Source organism: Otolemur garnettii, unplaced genomic scaffold, assembly GCF_000181295.1.
Source record: "Otolemur garnettii isolate 467f Iridium unplaced genomic scaffold, OtoGar3 scaffold00012, whole genome shotgun sequence".
NCBI classification, from domain to species: domain Eukaryota; kingdom Metazoa; phylum Chordata; class Mammalia; order Primates; family Galagidae; genus Otolemur; species Otolemur garnettii.
Genome location: NW_003852407.1, coordinates 693,657 through 710,622, shown reverse-complemented (window position 1 = coordinate 710,622; position 16,966 = coordinate 693,657). Strand labels below are relative to the sequence as shown.

General features: G+C 37.4%; 1 protein-coding gene across 1 annotated transcript in view; it reads left to right on the top strand.

Moving 5' to 3' along the window:
* Positions 1 to 16,966, top strand: part of DCC (DCC netrin 1 receptor) — a 685,279-nt gene that overhangs the window by 152,916 nt on the left and 515,397 nt on the right. The window lies entirely within an intron of this gene.

The window sequence follows — 16,966 nt, the reverse complement described above, 5'->3', positions numbered from 1 at the left end:
TCCTAACTTCCCTCTTCCAATCTTACCTCCCTGTAACCCATTCTCACCCAGTATGGTCTGATTAACAAGGTGCACCTTCATAGCAATTGAACTCCCAAGGGCCTCCCTTTCTCTCAGACTGCACTAAAATCTATCTCCTTGTCGATCTTGCACACCACTGTGGGATTTGTTGCCTTCCCCTTTCCAGTTTCATCACATTGTACCTTTATTCACTAGGCTCTATCAATACTGCTTCTCACCTTGTCCTGAAATACACTAAACAATTTCCAGTCTCCAGACATCAGCTTTTGCCATTCCCCATGTCTGAAATTCCCTTTGTTCAACTCTTCTCGTGGCCAACTTCTGATCCAGATCCCAGCTCATAGGCTGTGTAGCCCCCTAGCTACTGTCCTACCCTACTGTTAATTTTCCATTTGTAGTGCTTTTCTTGGTCTGTTCTCATTTCTCTACTCATTTATTTCCTGTTGTTTTTCATGTCCCCAGTGATAATGGAAACTAGTAGAGCAGCATATGTAACTGTTTTGCTCACTGTGATGTTCCCTGAAACAAGTAAATGTGTTAAAGCAATGAAATATTGTCATCCTCACCCACATCCATGTTCTCTTTATAGACGTTTATTGGACACACATTGTGTGCCAGCCATTGTGCAAAGTGCCTTGATTTTTCTTTTTATAGTTTTAATAATCAGTTAGGGAGCTACTGTATGTAATCTTTGTCTCTCCACTTCACAGATGAAGAAAATGGTCAGGCATGGTAGCTCAGGCCTGTGATCCTAGCCCTTGGGAGTTTAAGGTGAAAGGATCACTTGGGGTTAGCAGTTTGAGGCAGCTGTGAGCTAGGTTGAGGCCATGGTACTCTAGGAATGTGACAGTGGGAGAGTCTGGCTCTAAAGTCAATCAATTAATTAATAGAGATGGGTATTAGGCCCTATTACTTCTATTCTTATCATCATCTGCCTCCTCCTCCTCATCGTTTCAGGAAGAAGAATTAGAATTGGCCTGACTTTCCTTTCTTCTGCAGTGGTCAGGGGGAGAAATAAGGCCTTCTAGGTGGAAAGCATGCCGCAGTCGCCCAGATGAGCTGGTCAGGGGTGTGCATCATCAAGGGATGCTTCTAGCAAACAGAAAATGGATGAAACTAATAAAATTCTGTGTGGTTTTTTGGGTATAACTTGGAGTAATTCTTTCTGTTTCTCAAAATATGTTCTTTAGGCCATCTGCATTGGTATAACCCATGAGCCTCTTAGAAACGATCATTCACTGGCCTCACCTAGGCCTGCTGAAATGGAATATGTAAGGTTGGGGCATAGGAGACTGTGGGTTAAGGATCTGTCTGTCTCCCTCCCTGGGTCTGTGTTTGTCCCATTTATGTAACTGGAGCTATGTTGAAGCTGTTTTTGCTTGACTGGTGGTTCTTAAATACTGCTGTGGGAAAAGGATGGCCAGTCTGGTGGCAAGAAAGGAAATGCCTTATTAACATGAGTAAAATAAGGTATTTATATTTAAAAAATAAACCAAACCAAAGTAGGGCTAGTGGGCTTTGCACAAATGCCTGGATCTGTTATTAAAACTGGAGTATAAAGGCGGGGCTTGGTTATAAGGAAGAACAGTGAAGATACAGAACAGGGGAGGATGTCAGGGTAGGGCTGATGGCATCCAAGCAGAGTTGATTTTCTCACCTAGAGCACTTTTGCTTCCCTTTAATACCCAGGTTTAGTATCAGAGCAGACGGTTGGACTAATGCGGAAGTCAAGCAAAAATAGCTTCAACGTAGCTCCAGTTACATAAATGGGACAAATATGCACCCAGGGAGGAAGACGGGCCATTCTAACTGAAATGAGACAGATCTTTAACTTTGCAGTTGACTCCAAAGTTGTTCCAACTGGTGAGATGAATGAGTCCTACAAGAACATTTTGTAAAGCTGTATGAATAGGCAAAGAATAGCTGATGAATTTCAGCTTTAGAAAGTATAAGGTAATGTATCTGGGGAAATATAATCCAAACTATGGTGGTAAAAAAAGTACTCTGTCTGCTATCGCTTGTTTCGAGAACAGTGTTCCCAACCTTCCTAATGCTGCAATATATTTTCACTATTACATAGGGGTCATGACCCATGGGTTGAGAACCGCTGTTCTAGAACAAAAGGTATCTGTACCTCTGTCAACTATCCCTTGAAGGTAGTCCGATGTAAAGTAGCAATTCAAAAGATCAGGCAAGTGCAGAGATCACCATGATAAAATTGTAAAACAGAATTATGTGATTTTGGGAAAGCTTTGAACAGAACTAATAATGTTTTTGTACTTGGAGTAGAGTTCAAAGTTCCGTTCAGTACATTGTGATACGGTCACAAAGCAGTTAGAAAGGTTAACCTGAAAGGTCAACTGAAATGATCAAAGGAATGAAGCAGGAGGGCCAGATGGGAAATTTTCAGGGTGGAAAATGATGGGTAAGAAGGGACACAATCAAATTCAGGTCCATGAAGGATACTCAGAAGTGAAACATGAACTTGTTCAACAAATTTAAGAATACTGTACTGAGGAGAACGCTTGTGAAGCTTGAAGGTAATTTTAGGACAAAGAAAAAAAGTGCAAGGTTTTTTTATATAGCCAGTACTAAATTTATTGATATTGATATTGTTTCCCCTAGAGGGTCCACAAGCTGGATAATTAGGAACAAAAAGGATGGAGGATGAGATTCAAAATGATTTATAAAAGGTAAACTATTGATTATTTTTTGGATATTCCTTACTATTCATGAAATATCCAAAAGTATGCATTTTCATGAAAAATAAAGTGATGATTCATACAATATTATACATTCTTTAACACACATAACACACAAACACATACGTACCTATGTGTATCCCTGTGTGTATATATGTATAAACACTCATATATATTCACACTTAAGCATATAAATGTGTAAATTTATATTCATTTTTCTTTTAAAGTAAAATATTTAGTCATTATAAAAAAAACACATAAACATTAATTATAGGTAAATGTGGTAATACATAAAACTAGACCCCAGAAATCGCAGGGAGCGTCCTTATCCAAAGGGAACTACTATTAATATTCTACTGTATAATTTTCTCTGTGTGTTTACTTTTTTATATTTTCTGATTTTTCAAAGTAATTACTGCCTACAGGATTTTCCACTAATTATATAGACTTTTGGTTTAAGATAGGTCATATTTAACCATAATAATGTGAGCATCCTAATATACCATGAAATTCGGGTTACCAAGATGCAGGGATTTTTCTATAGACTAAAAATGAATTTAGCCATAGATCTTTCATTTTCTGTTTTAATCTGGTTTTAGGATTCAAGTTTGTTACGTTCATGAGTTAAGCCGTTTTCTAATTCTGTATCATTTCTGCAAATGTCTCATTTTACTTCTAATGCCTTTTGTTTTATATGTTTTAACGTCACTCAATTTGTGTGTAAAGACTGTATGTCTTTTAACAGCCTTCAGATGGCTCTTGTGTTTCTTTCTATCCAACAAATTTAAAATATTTTGCTATTTCCAAGGAGGATTTTGCTTACTCATATCTCTTGCTGTTACACTAAATAATTGTCAGGAGATATTTGAAGCAAATTTGAAGCAAACAGGGTCTGGCTTTGAATACTAGCATTGTTTACTGGCTATATTAAAAGTTATTCGAAGATATAAATTTGATAGTGGGTTTAAAGTACTTAATAAAATGACTGCCATAAAGTACATGTTCAAATTATTATTATTATTGTGATTATTTCCTCTGTCTTACTTGATAGCCTTGAATTTTATTTTAATACCATTCAAATTTTCTTTTGTTTATAAGAGTAGGGACACAATCAAATATTTGTTTGTTTTACTTTTAGTAGTAACTCAGAGGAAAGAAGCATTGTCATAATTTAATAGACAAGTATGTTTAGATTGATGTCAGTAGTTATTTTAAATCTGTAATTCCAAAATATGAAAGGCTGAAGGAGAATTCAGAATGCCATTGTTTTTCCTCTTTTAGATTTTATTAATCATAATGCTTTGGCATTAGATAAAGTTTCTTCATTTAACATTCTTTTTGGAATTTGTTTTTGATTTTGCATTCTACCTGCTATAATAATTACACGTACTTAATCACAGCCACATAAGCACTTTAATTATTTATGAAAGGAGGAGAAGGTGATATGACAAGAAAATGACTGAGGTTTAGGGAAATATTTGGAAAGTGTGACTTAACAATCTATTGGTCCAAACAGGAAAACTGTTTGGCAATGTCTTATATCATTGTAGTCTTTTAATTGACGTGTGAAAACACATGTTGCAACGCTTACACAGGGCCCATATGTATTTACAGTTAAAATTTAAATCCCTTAAGACAAAAGCAAGCATTTTATGTCTATTTTTTTCACATTCAGAAAAACTGAGGGAGACTTTCTGCATCAATGATGTAAATGGTAAATTCTCAAAAGACAGACAACTGACAAGTAATCAGTGTATCAGAGTTTGACAACCAACCTGGGTTTTATTTTTATTTATTTATTTATTTTGTTTCCTCGCTTACTTTTTTTTAAATTTTTTATTTCTTTGCCTTTGTTGTTGTTGCTGTTGAGACAGAGTCCCACCCTATGCCCCTGAGCAGAAGGCAATGGCGTCATAGCTCACTGCACTCTCAGACTGGGGCTGTGGGCATTCTGCTGCCTCAGCCTTCAGAAGCCGCTGAGATCACAGGTGCTTGCTGTGTACCCGGCTGGGTTTTTCCATTTTGTTAGGAGTCAGGGTCTCATTCTTGTTCAGGCAAGTCTCAAACTCCTAAGCTCAAGCAACTCTCCCTCCTCAGCCTCCCACAGTTCTAGGATTACAGGGTGTGAGCTGCCGCGCCCTATTCAACCTGGGTTTTAACAAGTAAGGACAGCATTTCTCTCTCACTTTGTACAAGAGATGAGCAAACTAATGGAAGAAGGGATGCTTTGCTGGCCGTGTGCATGATTAAACAGTATCTGCCCTGTTAAAATTGAGAGCAATATTTTGAGAGCCTGAGAAGGGAACTAAGGGTGTCAGATCTGGGAGATTGTCTGCACCTCCTGGGAAATGATACTTTCAAGTCCAGACTTCACTAAGTCTGAAAGCTAAAGGCAGAATCACTCAGGACCAGCAACTCAAACATCCGTCTGTATCCACAACTGGCTGTGTGGTTGCTGCAAAAAAAATCTGAAGCCTACAGGCATAATTTATGTCTGATGAAATCAGAGAAGTCCTAGTTTTTCTGCAAGAGTTTTACCAAGAAGAACGTGTGGAAAGCCCTGATAAGTGGCAAGTGAAGGGAAGGAAGCTAGTACATTTCTAAAAAAGTAAGTCATCAATAGCAATAGTGCTTTAAGTGTGGTCTCCAGACCAGCAATAGCATCACTTGTGGGGATGTGTTAGAAATTGGAAAATCTTGTCCCCCTCTGCCCAGACCTATTGAAAAAGAAACTATTGGAGACAAGAATCTGTAATCTGTTTCTTCTGGGTGTTTCTGATGCAAGAGAATTAATCAAAGGCCCTTAGAATAGGGACTGACAACCTCATCTCTCTCTGAAGCCATTGAAGCATCATTGTATTATAGCCTGATTTGGTATTTATGATGATACCCTTAAAGAATTCAGAGTTTTATTTTAGTTGTCTGCTTAGTTTAGTCTGATCTTTTAATGAAGGTAGATAAATATGTATCTTTGATACTTTGTCATCAACTTTCTTGGAGGTATTTGACTTGTGTACCCAGCTTGGTTTGGGGTTTGGCTGGAACAGTAGGTAGGAACAGCTTTAGTTAGTGGCCAGTGGTTTCCAATTAGGAAATTTTGCAGAGTAAGCTGAATTTCCTTTGAAAACTAGACAGCAGGCAATCTTGACCTTCCATTGCTACCTGAGTGCAAGTGACTGGAGCTAAGGAGCAGCTGTTCCTCTAAGGAGGAACATGTACTCTGGAGTCCCCATCTCCACCTGGCTTTCCTTTGTATTGCCCTTTAGTCCTGATCCAGCTGAGTCTTTTTTCAACATTGATCCCTTCCAAAAAATCTCCCCTGAATGGCAGTAATCCAACCACTCTTGTGAGTATCTTCATTTTGTGCGTCAGCACGGATATTTGTATTGGACCATATTAGAAATTCAAGTCTCCAGGAGTGTCACTAATGCATGATTTAAGATACTCCCAGAATAAAAGGGTTTAAGGTAAGTAATTTTTAACATGTAACAGCTTTAATTTGTAAAAATGAAATTATGCGAAAATAACATATTGTCCTAGAAGCCTTTTAGAAAAGCGTGCATTAGTCTTCCATAATGCAAAATGTCAAGGGCCTGGCATGGTGGCTCACACCTGTCACCCTAACGCTCGGGGAGGCCAAGGTGGGTGGATTGCCTGAGCTCACAGGTTCAAGACCAGTCTCGCTCTCAGCCAGAGTGAAACCTCATCTCTAAAATAGCAAGGTGTTGTGGTAGAAGCCTGTAGTCCCAGCTACTTGGGAGGCTGAGGCAAGGGAATTGCTTGAGCCCAAGAGTTTGAGATTTCTGTAAGCTATGACACCATGGCACTCTACCCAGGGTCACAAAGTGAAACTCTGTCTCAAAAAAAAAAAAAAAAAAGTAAATATCTGCATGTTTATATCAGCTAACTCCTTATATTGTCCAAATCCTGAATTTCAGCACCCAAACAAGACCACCTTGATATGGGACTGTAGAGGGATGTAAATGAATAAATTCACTCTTGAGGGATATAAATAAAAATTCCCATAGTTGGCGGTAAGGGGCTAATAGGAGGGCTGGTACAGCCATAGTTTTCCAATCTCCTTTGGGGTTGGCTATAAAGGGTTTCAGAACATAAGTGAACTCTTTACACGTTGTGGAGGTTTCACCACAGATATCCCACCATCTCTTGTGTCAAAGAGGCAAATGGAAAGCAGTCACCTTCTTATGCTGGAGTTTGAGAAGTGGGCTCATGTCTGTTCGTGGGAGGGTACTGTGGACTTCATCTCACAGAAAGGGTTCACTCATGCTGCCTGCCAGAGATGACAGCCATGCTACAGCTGACTGCCAGCCTTCCAGGAAGCCTGTTCCCACTGTGGCAACTGAAGTCGCATGTTCATGAATCTATCAAAGACTCCTGCTGAATTTCAAGGTTAGAGACCACTGCAGCAGAGTTCGTGAGGAGGTATCTGGCACATATTTAAAAAGAACTGAGAAAAGACCTGGAAGGGAAGAGTCAACAACTTTAACCTCTTGAAGGTATAGGAGAAGGAAATCTACTGATTTAAAGATGGTATTAAGGAAAAACCATGTAAAGAAGTATATCTCTGTAGGCATTCTAGCTAAAAAAGGTAAAATAACATTAATAGCATGAAAATCTTTCAAAGGGGAAGAGTAACTAGAACAGTCTAAGATAATATTTTGATTCGGGATATATAAGATGTTTTTGCCATGCTGTTATTTTGTGTGCTATCATGACTGTTTCATTTTAGGGTACACACTTTATAAGGACTCCACCGGAATCATTCCCAACTCTCACCTTTCACTAAAACCTTTATACTTCATGAAACCTTTAGTTTCTCACTTCTGATTCTTCTGTTGTAGTATGTGTGTCTGAGAGTGCTCATGTGTATATTTGTGTAAATTATTCCCAATGACTGGAGGATGTAATAGGAGGGGAGGTTCTAGCATTATGAATGATGTTATGATATTGAATAATCTATCATTCATTGAACACCACCTGTGTACTAGACACTGTAATATATTTTGCGTGAACTTGCACTTCTTTTCAGTACAATACAGTAAAGGATGCATCTATCTCCATATTTTATAAATTAGAAAACAGAGATAATAAACATAGATCTCCTAACTTATGACTCACGCCCCCATTCTTTCTTGTCTCCCATACTGAATTTCTAAGGTGAAGCCTTAACACAGCGTTCAACCTTGACACCATGCCTCAGTGACTCTGCAGTTTCCTTTCTTCTTATAATAATAATACCGACTGTATTCATCTAGGGCTGAAGGTGGCAGACCCTGTTTTTAACATTTGCATATCTCCTTTAATCCTTCCATGATTTGTATTATCATTGTTCTCCATTCTATAGGTTAAAAAAAAAGTAAGGCTCAGGGAGCTTGAGTAAATTCTCTTGGTCACACAACTAGGAAACAGCTGAATCGAGATTCAAACCCAGATCAGGACAACTCCGGATGTCATGCTCTTCACCATCACACAAAACTGTCTCCAGCCACACCATGCTCCCACCACGATGAAGTGGGAAAATTACCAAATTAATAGTCACAGACATTAGAAGTTCTCTTTCCCATGTGGCTACTGCCAAGTCCTGCTTCTTCATCTGAAAGCTGTGATTAATCGTCCCTGCTCTGCTCAAGTCATATCACTGCTGTGAGACTTCAACCAGAAACAAGGATGGGAAAGCTTGAACTATAAGCTTTTGTTAAAATACTGTCAGTGACTTGAGAGGCTGAGACTGCTGTAATGATTTATTTTGTATCTTGCATGAACCTGGAAGAGTTCTTAACTCTGCAACTTTTCAGGACTCAGCCAGAAACCAAATACTCAGCAAGTGTTCTGGTAAGAGAGATAAGTGAGGGCATTTCTTAGAAGTCAGAAAAGGCTCTCTTTTCCCCTTAAGGAGCAGAACCACCAAAAATGTAATCAAGAGTGTGGTCTGCTTGGGTTATTGTTATTTCAAATTAATGCCTTTTCCTATTATTTGTTTCAGTTCTGTTTTTTGTTCTAATTTTTTGCTAATTGGAGTGAACAAGAACTGAGAAATGCCAGTGGCTGGTGATCTGAAATAGCCTTGAACTCAGCCTCTGATGACCTAAGTATTTGCAGTGATGAGATGACTGCTATGCTCTTGCCTCAAGAGTAGTTTTCAGCTTTATTGAACCTGCAGGGCAGTGAGTGCAATGCTCTTGCCAAGGAGCTAGAGGCCTCAGATTCTAACATCTTAGGACTAATAGATGTTGCTTTTCTTTCTCCAAAATACTCCATCTAATGATTTAGGAACAAAAATATATAGGCATTTCTGGCATTTCTTTTCCAAGTTACCTCTCCTCCTATCTCTTTAATCCCAATGTAGGTTTATTTTTATCACAGAAACAAGAACTGGAAGGCCAAAGTTGCACCAGAAGGACAGTATTCAGAACATGTATTTGACAGTCATCACTTGAGGACCGACTTACCCGGGCACTCTGATAGGTACTAGGGACAATGCTGGCTATTCTCTGCTCTGGAGAAGCTTAGCCTTTCCATTTCCGTATTGTTTGGAATTGTGACCTTCATGATATTTTTACATTCTTCTCTATCAATATTTGTGTATTTCTTTGCTGACTCATCTTATTCCGTCAAGTTATCCCCAATACATAGGCTGTATGAGAAATTTCACAGGAACTTGAATTTCTGATTCTGTTTTAATTGAAAACAAATCCTTTGTCTCTGGATTTACTCTCTCTTTCTACACAAACTCAATGGTCAGTTTTCCATCCCGGCCCATGTCGTTCAGCTGGGCTATCTCATTTTCCCTTTTAATAAATCAACTCTTTCAAAACTATTACCACCTTATAATACATTTGGGTATCAGCTCTCTGACCACAGAATGTAATTTGGTGGCAGAAGCCTCTAAACAAGCTTCTTTTTCATAAGAGATGTGTAGATTATGTAACTCACACCCAAAGATGTTTAAGGTAAATCAGTGTGGCTGTGTGGCTCCTCTAACAAAGAGGAGAGCGGTGGCAATCAGTAACTTAAAAACCTCCATCTGAAAACAAACAAACAAACAAACAAAACCTCCATCTGTGGGTGGCTCCTATGGCTCAGTGGGTAGAGCACCCATGTACCGAGGGTGGTGGGTTCAAACCCAGCCTCAGCCACACTGCAACTCAAAATAGCCAAGCATTGTGGTGGGCCCCTGTAGTCCCAGCTACTTGTGAGGCTGAGGCAAGAGAATCACCTAAGCCTAAGAGCTGGAGGTTGCTGTGAGCTATGACACCACAGTACTCTACCTAGGGTGACAGAATGAGACTCTGTCTCTAAAAAAAAAATATCCTCCATCTGTTTCAGTTTAAGGATATTGGTATTTATAGTCTGAATATTTCTTTAGCTATAACTACTTTAAAATGGATAACCAACATTTCCCCCCAAAATTCCAGATTTCTTACTCCCAAACCATTTGGGTTTTGGTCATTCCTGCATTGCCAGTGGGCTAGAAGCCATCGGAATGTGATGTTACAGTGCGGGATGCATGGGCTTGAAGGGTTAGTTTGCAAGGTAACTCATTCACAACGGGCAGGATTGGCACTGAGATGGGAAATTCTACTTCCAGAGTTACAGTTCATGGTTTTCTATTATACCAAGCTACTCCCACAGGGCATATTTACTTTATAAGTCCACCAAAAAAAGTTTATATTTGCAAAGCAGGATATAGAATCCTAAGAGTAAAGTGTCATTTCAAAATGAAGATATCTTAAGTATTCTGAAGATATTAATGAATGTTTTATTATTCTCCAAATATATCGTTAGATCTCTAGTAGTATTATGTTCAATGCTTTGTCATTATTGCATAAACTGCAAAATATCATTACAATTTGTATTATTCTTACTTACAATAGGGCAGATAAGCACATACGCTCATTCCCATGATAAAGAGAAGATATCCAAGTGTAGGAATTTCAATGACTTATTCAAAGTACACATGATATGGAACAGTATTTCCATGTTTGCACAATATTGCCAGGACAATGGACATATTAAAATTATCTGGGGTAAGTGAATTTGATCCTCTGTTAAGGGTGATTCAGCCTTCTGCCTACTGCTACTTGAACCTGACGTAATTATTCATGCAATGTGGCCTTTCATATTCCAGATGAGATCTAGCTTTTCATGTTCTATATATCTTAAATTGTCTATGTCTTTATTTTCCTTTTTTCCTAAATTTTTAAAATAATTTTTAATTAGTAAAAGTATGTAATCAAGAAATAAAAACACTTGTAGTTCACCATTATCCCAAATGAAATGTAAATGTTCCTTCTAATAATGTCCTATTCCCATTTGCTAGGGAGGCGTATCTGTAGGTGTTTCTCACATCCTTAACCATCTTCATTAGAACCTAAATCACCAAAAACATCCATGTTATATGTGGAAGGAGATGTGTGACCTTAAGACAGGCATTAAATATCTTTCCAGAAACTGAGTTTTCAGTTGTGAAATTGGTTAGTAGTTTTTTTTCCTTCTTATATCCTAGGACTTTCGTGATGACTACATAAAATAGGGCATTTAAAAGTTAGGGGCAAGTTAGAAGAGTTAGAAGGGTTGTCCCTTTTTAAGTGACTGCGTTCAATATATAAAAGCCACTTTACACAGCTCACGTGTCCCCTTTTATCTGTTTAACGGCTTTGGCCTTGGTGGAGTTAAGTTTCATTCTCATAAACTAAACCAATTTACTTATTTATATCTTAACAATTACTTTCAACCAACCAGAAGTCATTTCTCACTTGTTTGAATCCCATAGCATTGCATTTGTACCTCTTTTGGTTTTATGACACCTTTTAGTGCTATTTTTATCTGTTTAGGAATCTCAAACAGGTTTCTGGCTCTACATCCCTCCAGCAGTACCCAACATCACTTTTCAAAAAAGACACACTTATCAAATATTTAAGTTGTAAATGAATTAATAAATAAAGAGATGGATGAGTAACAGAAACATTTTAAAGTCACCATGACACTCATTGTCAGCACTCAGATAATGAATCCTGCCGACAGGTGCTGAGGTGTCTCCGTGTCTTTACCCCTCCCTGTAGTTGCCCCACTGCTGTCAGAACAGTTGCTAATGTGAGACATCAATACGTGGCATCGACCGCCTGCTTCTACTGGGCTTTGTCTGCCTTTCTGACCTGGGCCCAGTTCTCACACATGATATATTGAGTTATTCCTGCTGAGTTCAACCTGTACCTGCCAGTTCCATTTGCCAGTGGGGTCCTTTGGACCTTGCAGAGCAGTGGCCTGTCTCTACCCACTGAGACATTCAGAGGCAGCACGAAGGCAGGACGTGTAGCTTATCCATTTGTATCACTGACTTTCAAAGCTGCCTGAACAAATGGTTCTGGCTGGATTTATTTCAAAGCATTGACTATAGCAGACAGAAAGCTTCCTGCCAGGCACTTATATTTACCACACAAATTTGTCAGCTTAACCAAACATTTCAGTGTGTTAGGAGCAGAAATTTGAACTGATTGATCTAAAGGGCTCCAACACTATAAAGGAGATGAAGGTGCATCAGTCGACATAACATTCTGCACGGCTCCAGAATGATCACTGAATACATGTTGCTTTTCCAAAGAACTGTGCTGTGGTCTTCCCCCCTCCCGTACTGAGCTCACAAAACCAATCAACCTTCATCAGTGTTGGCATATTTAGGCTTAAACAGGATAGTTGTATTAGCAGCATTCTGGAGGTGGCCTGATAAATTGCATAGCAAAAATGCTCTTATAAACTCTGAGCCAAATCAGAGGACATAGTGAATTCTTATTTTAGAATTTATATCATCTCCATCTTATATGTACCTGTGCTCAACTCCCCATTCAGTAAAATGGGAATTACTCATTTGCTATCATATTGCTGTCATACTTTTTTCATAAATGGACTTTAGGGTTGTGATAAAAATCTTTACAATCCAAATTCTATGGAAATACCTGTGGTGTAAACCAATACAGACAGCATAGCATAAACTGATCATTTACAAATATACACTTATCACAGTTTTAGATACACTAGGAAAATATGTTATCACTTGTTGTTCTTTTGAACATCTTTTGGAGATGAGGTAATCATACTGGTTGTAATTGTCCTGACTACTACCAGATTTATATCATCTGTCATTTCAATATTTTCTTCACATGTAATTCGATTTAGCTGGACTTCTTTTATTTTGTCAAAAGTTGTTTGAAGAACAATTAAAGATATGAAATAGAAGTTTCCAAAAAAAAAAAATTAGGAGTTTCCAAATATTTAAAACCACTGACAGGCAATAAACCGCACATTTTTCAGATGAGTTTTAGGATTACCCTCAGAGAAAGGCACGGACGTATTGGAGGAAGGTCTCATGTTTCTCCAAGGATCTTGCAAATCTATGAGGCAAATTAATAGCTCAGTTCTTTCCAAGGGACTATTGCCAAATTTCATAAGCTAATCACTCAAGAAGCAATTTTTAAAAAGCTACACTATTTAAATTAATTCACCAAGGTTACAAATGAAGCTAATGGTGTTAGTTCTTTTTTCCTTAGTTTCCTCTAAGTCTATGGTGATAAATTCATTATGTATATAGAAGAGTGGTATAAATATTTTAATTTCAGTTTCTTTAATTAAGCCATAACTAAAGACCAGCTTCAGCTAAGCCTGTATGTCTTAATAATTTTTTTAAATTCATAAACTTTATTTTTTCTGAAGCAGTTTCGGGCTCAACGCAAAGTTGAACAGAAAGTACAGAGAGTTCCGAAATCCTCCCTGTCCCCACACTTGCACATCCCCTTCCTAGGGGCATCCATGCCACAGGGGTGCATTTGTTACTATCAGTATACCTGCCCCAAGACATCATGGTCACCCAGAATCTGTATTCACATTTGGGTTCATTCTTTATGCTGTGTATTCTGTGGGCTTTGACCTTCATGGATGAGGTATAATGGCATTCATCTCACATAGTAGTTTCAGACATAATAGTTCAAGGGTCCAAAGAATCCTCTGTGCTGTGTCTACTCATTCCTTCCTACTTTGTAACCCCTGGCAACCATTCATCTCTTTATTATCTCTGTAGTTTTATCTTTTCTAGAATATTATACAGTTCAAATCCCATTGTATTTATTCTTTTTAAATGGACTTCTTTTACTCAAGAATATGCACTCGGGACTCCTCCATGTCTTTTCATGGCTTAATAGCTCATTTCTTTTAAGTGCCAAGTAATAGCTCATTTCTTTTAAGTGCCAAGTGATATTCCACTGTTGAATGTACCACAGTTTGTTTATTCATTTTACCACTGAAGGACATCTTGATTACCAGGTTTTGGCAATTATAAACAGAGTTTCTATAAATATACATGTGCAGATTTTTGTGTGAACATAAGTTTTCAGTTCATTTAGGCAAATATCAAGGAGCCTGACTGCTGGGTCATATGGTAAGAGTATGTACAGTTTTGTAATAATCTGCCAAACTGTCCTCCAAAGGGATTGTGCTATTTTGCATTAACACCAGCAATAGAGTTCCTGTTGCTCCAAAGCCTGGCCAGCATTTGATGCTGTCAGTGTTCTGGATTTGCTCTATGTTGTCGTTTTTCATAGTTGATTTTATTTTCAGTTCTCTTATGTCATACAATGTTGAACATTTATTATGTATACTTATTTACCATCTATATATCTTCTATGATTAGGAGTCTATTTAAGTCTTTTGCCAATTGAAAAATCAGGCTGCTGTCTTCTTTAAGTTTTAAGAGTTTTATCAGTTGTGTCTTTTGCAGATGTTGTCTACAAGTCTATGGCTTGTCTTACCATTCCTTTAACTTTGTCTTTCACAGAGCAGAGGTTTTATATTTCAAGGAAATTCAGCTTATCAATGATTTCTTCTTTATTGATCACGTCTTTGGTGTGGGATCCAAAAAGTCATCACCATACACAAGGTCATTTAGGTTTTCACCTGTTCCAGGAGTTTTATAGCTTAGCATTTTAAATGTAGGTCTTCAATAACATTTTGAGTTAATTCTTGTGAAGTATATGAGGTCTGTGTCTGGAATCATCTTTTTTTGCATGTGGATGTTAAGTTGTGTCAGTAACAATTGTTGAAAAGATTATTTTTGCCCAATGTTATTACCTGTGCTCATTTGGCAATTGTCAATTGACTATGTATGTAGCCCTCTATTTGGGGGCTCTCTGTCTTGATCTTTCTTTCACCAAGACCATACTGTCTTGTTACTGTAGCCTTATGGAAGTAGGCCATGAATTTGAGCAGTGCCTGTCCTCCGACTTGGTTCTTCACCTTTAATATTGAGTTTGCTATTCAGAGTCTTTTGCCTTTTCATATAAACTTAACAATCAGTTTATTGACAACCACGAAAAAACTTGCTGAGATTTTGATTTTGATGTCATTGAATTTACAGACTAAGTTGTAAAGAACTGACATCTTGACAATATTCAGTCATCTTATTTATGACCATAAAATATATTAATGTTTAGCTCTTCTTTGATATCTTGATTAGACCTTAACTACATTGTATGCATAATAGATTGACATAAAACTTACAGTATTTTAATCAGGAGGAAATACTTTCCTCTATGCAAGTTAAATCATTTAAATCTTATCTAATAGTGATCAGATTTAGAATGGATTTCAAGAAAGGAATGCACACTTTTCCCAGTTAAGTTAAATTTATCTTGAGCAAAGTACAGATAGCCATATGTCTTTCAATCTCTTGTAACTTCAGTGCCTAAGAATTGGTGGAAGTATCTAGTCATTTCTGGGTGCAGACAATTTTCTCAACAGACGAGTAGACTATTTCCTGAGACTTTGCAAAGGTGTTGGTTAAGAAAAAAAGAGAACAAAAGAACAATCCAATGGTAAAGATATGTAAGAGAACATATTGCTCAAATCAGAAGGATTTCCTCAGCAGTAAAATTGAAAAAACATAATTTTTATGATGTTTTAATTTTTAATTTTTAATTATGGGTACATAATTGTTGTATATATTTATGAGGTCCATGTGATGTTTTGATACAGGCATACAATGTGTAATGATCAAACTGGAGTAGTTAGGGTATCCGTTACCTAAAATATTATTTCTTTGTGTTAGGAACATTGCAATTCCACTCTTTTAGCTATCAAAAATATGCAATAAATTATTATTGAGAATGTTCGCCCTGTTGTGCTAACAAATACTAGATCTTATTCTATTTAACAGTATTTTTATACCCATTAACCATCCCTGATTTATCTCCCCCTCCCCATTTACCCTTCCCAGCCTCTGGTATGCATCCTCCTACTCTGGATCAATATGAGTTCAATTATTTTAAATTTTAGGCCTGACATATGTGTGTGAACATGCAAAATTTGTCTTTCTTTGTCTTTGTTATTTTATTTAACATTATCTCTTTATGGCATTTCTTTTTATGGTTGAATAATATTCCATCAGGAATATTCCGTACCACATTTTCTTTGTTCATTCATCCACTGATGGAAACTTAGATTGCTTTCAGATGGTGACTATTATGAATAGTGCTGTAACAAGCATGGGAGTGCAGATATCTCTTTGTCCTGTGATATTATTTCCTTCCTTTTGGACATATGCCTAGCAGTGCCATTGCTAGAATATATGGTCATTTCATTTTTAGCTTTTTGGAGAACCTCCATACTGTTTCTTCATAGTGATTGTATGAATTCACATTCTCACCAATAGTGTGTGAGGGTTCCCCTTTCTCTAGATCCTCGCCACCACTTGTTCAAAATCATTTTAACTAGAGTGAATAACATTTCATAGTAGTTTTGCTTGCATTTCTCTGATGATTAGTGATGTTGAACATTTTTTCATATACCTGTTGGTCATTTACCATGTACATGTCTTCTTTTGAGAAATGTGAATTCAATCCTTATACTCATATTTAATCAGATTATTTTATTTATCTATTTAGTTGTTTGTGTATCTTATATGCTGTTGTTATTAATCCCTTGTTAGATGTATAGTTTGAAAATACTTTCTCTCCTCCTTTGGGTTGTTCCTTACTTTGGCGATTGTGGACAAGCTTTTTAGCTCAATATGATTCCATTTCTCCATTTCTGCTTTGATTGCCTGTACATTTGAAGTACTACTCAAGAAATCTTTGCCTGGACCAGAATTTTGAGAATGTCCCCAGGGTTTTCTTTTCATAGTTTCATAGTTTCAGCTTTTATATTTAAGACTTTAATCCATTTTTGACTTTTTTTTT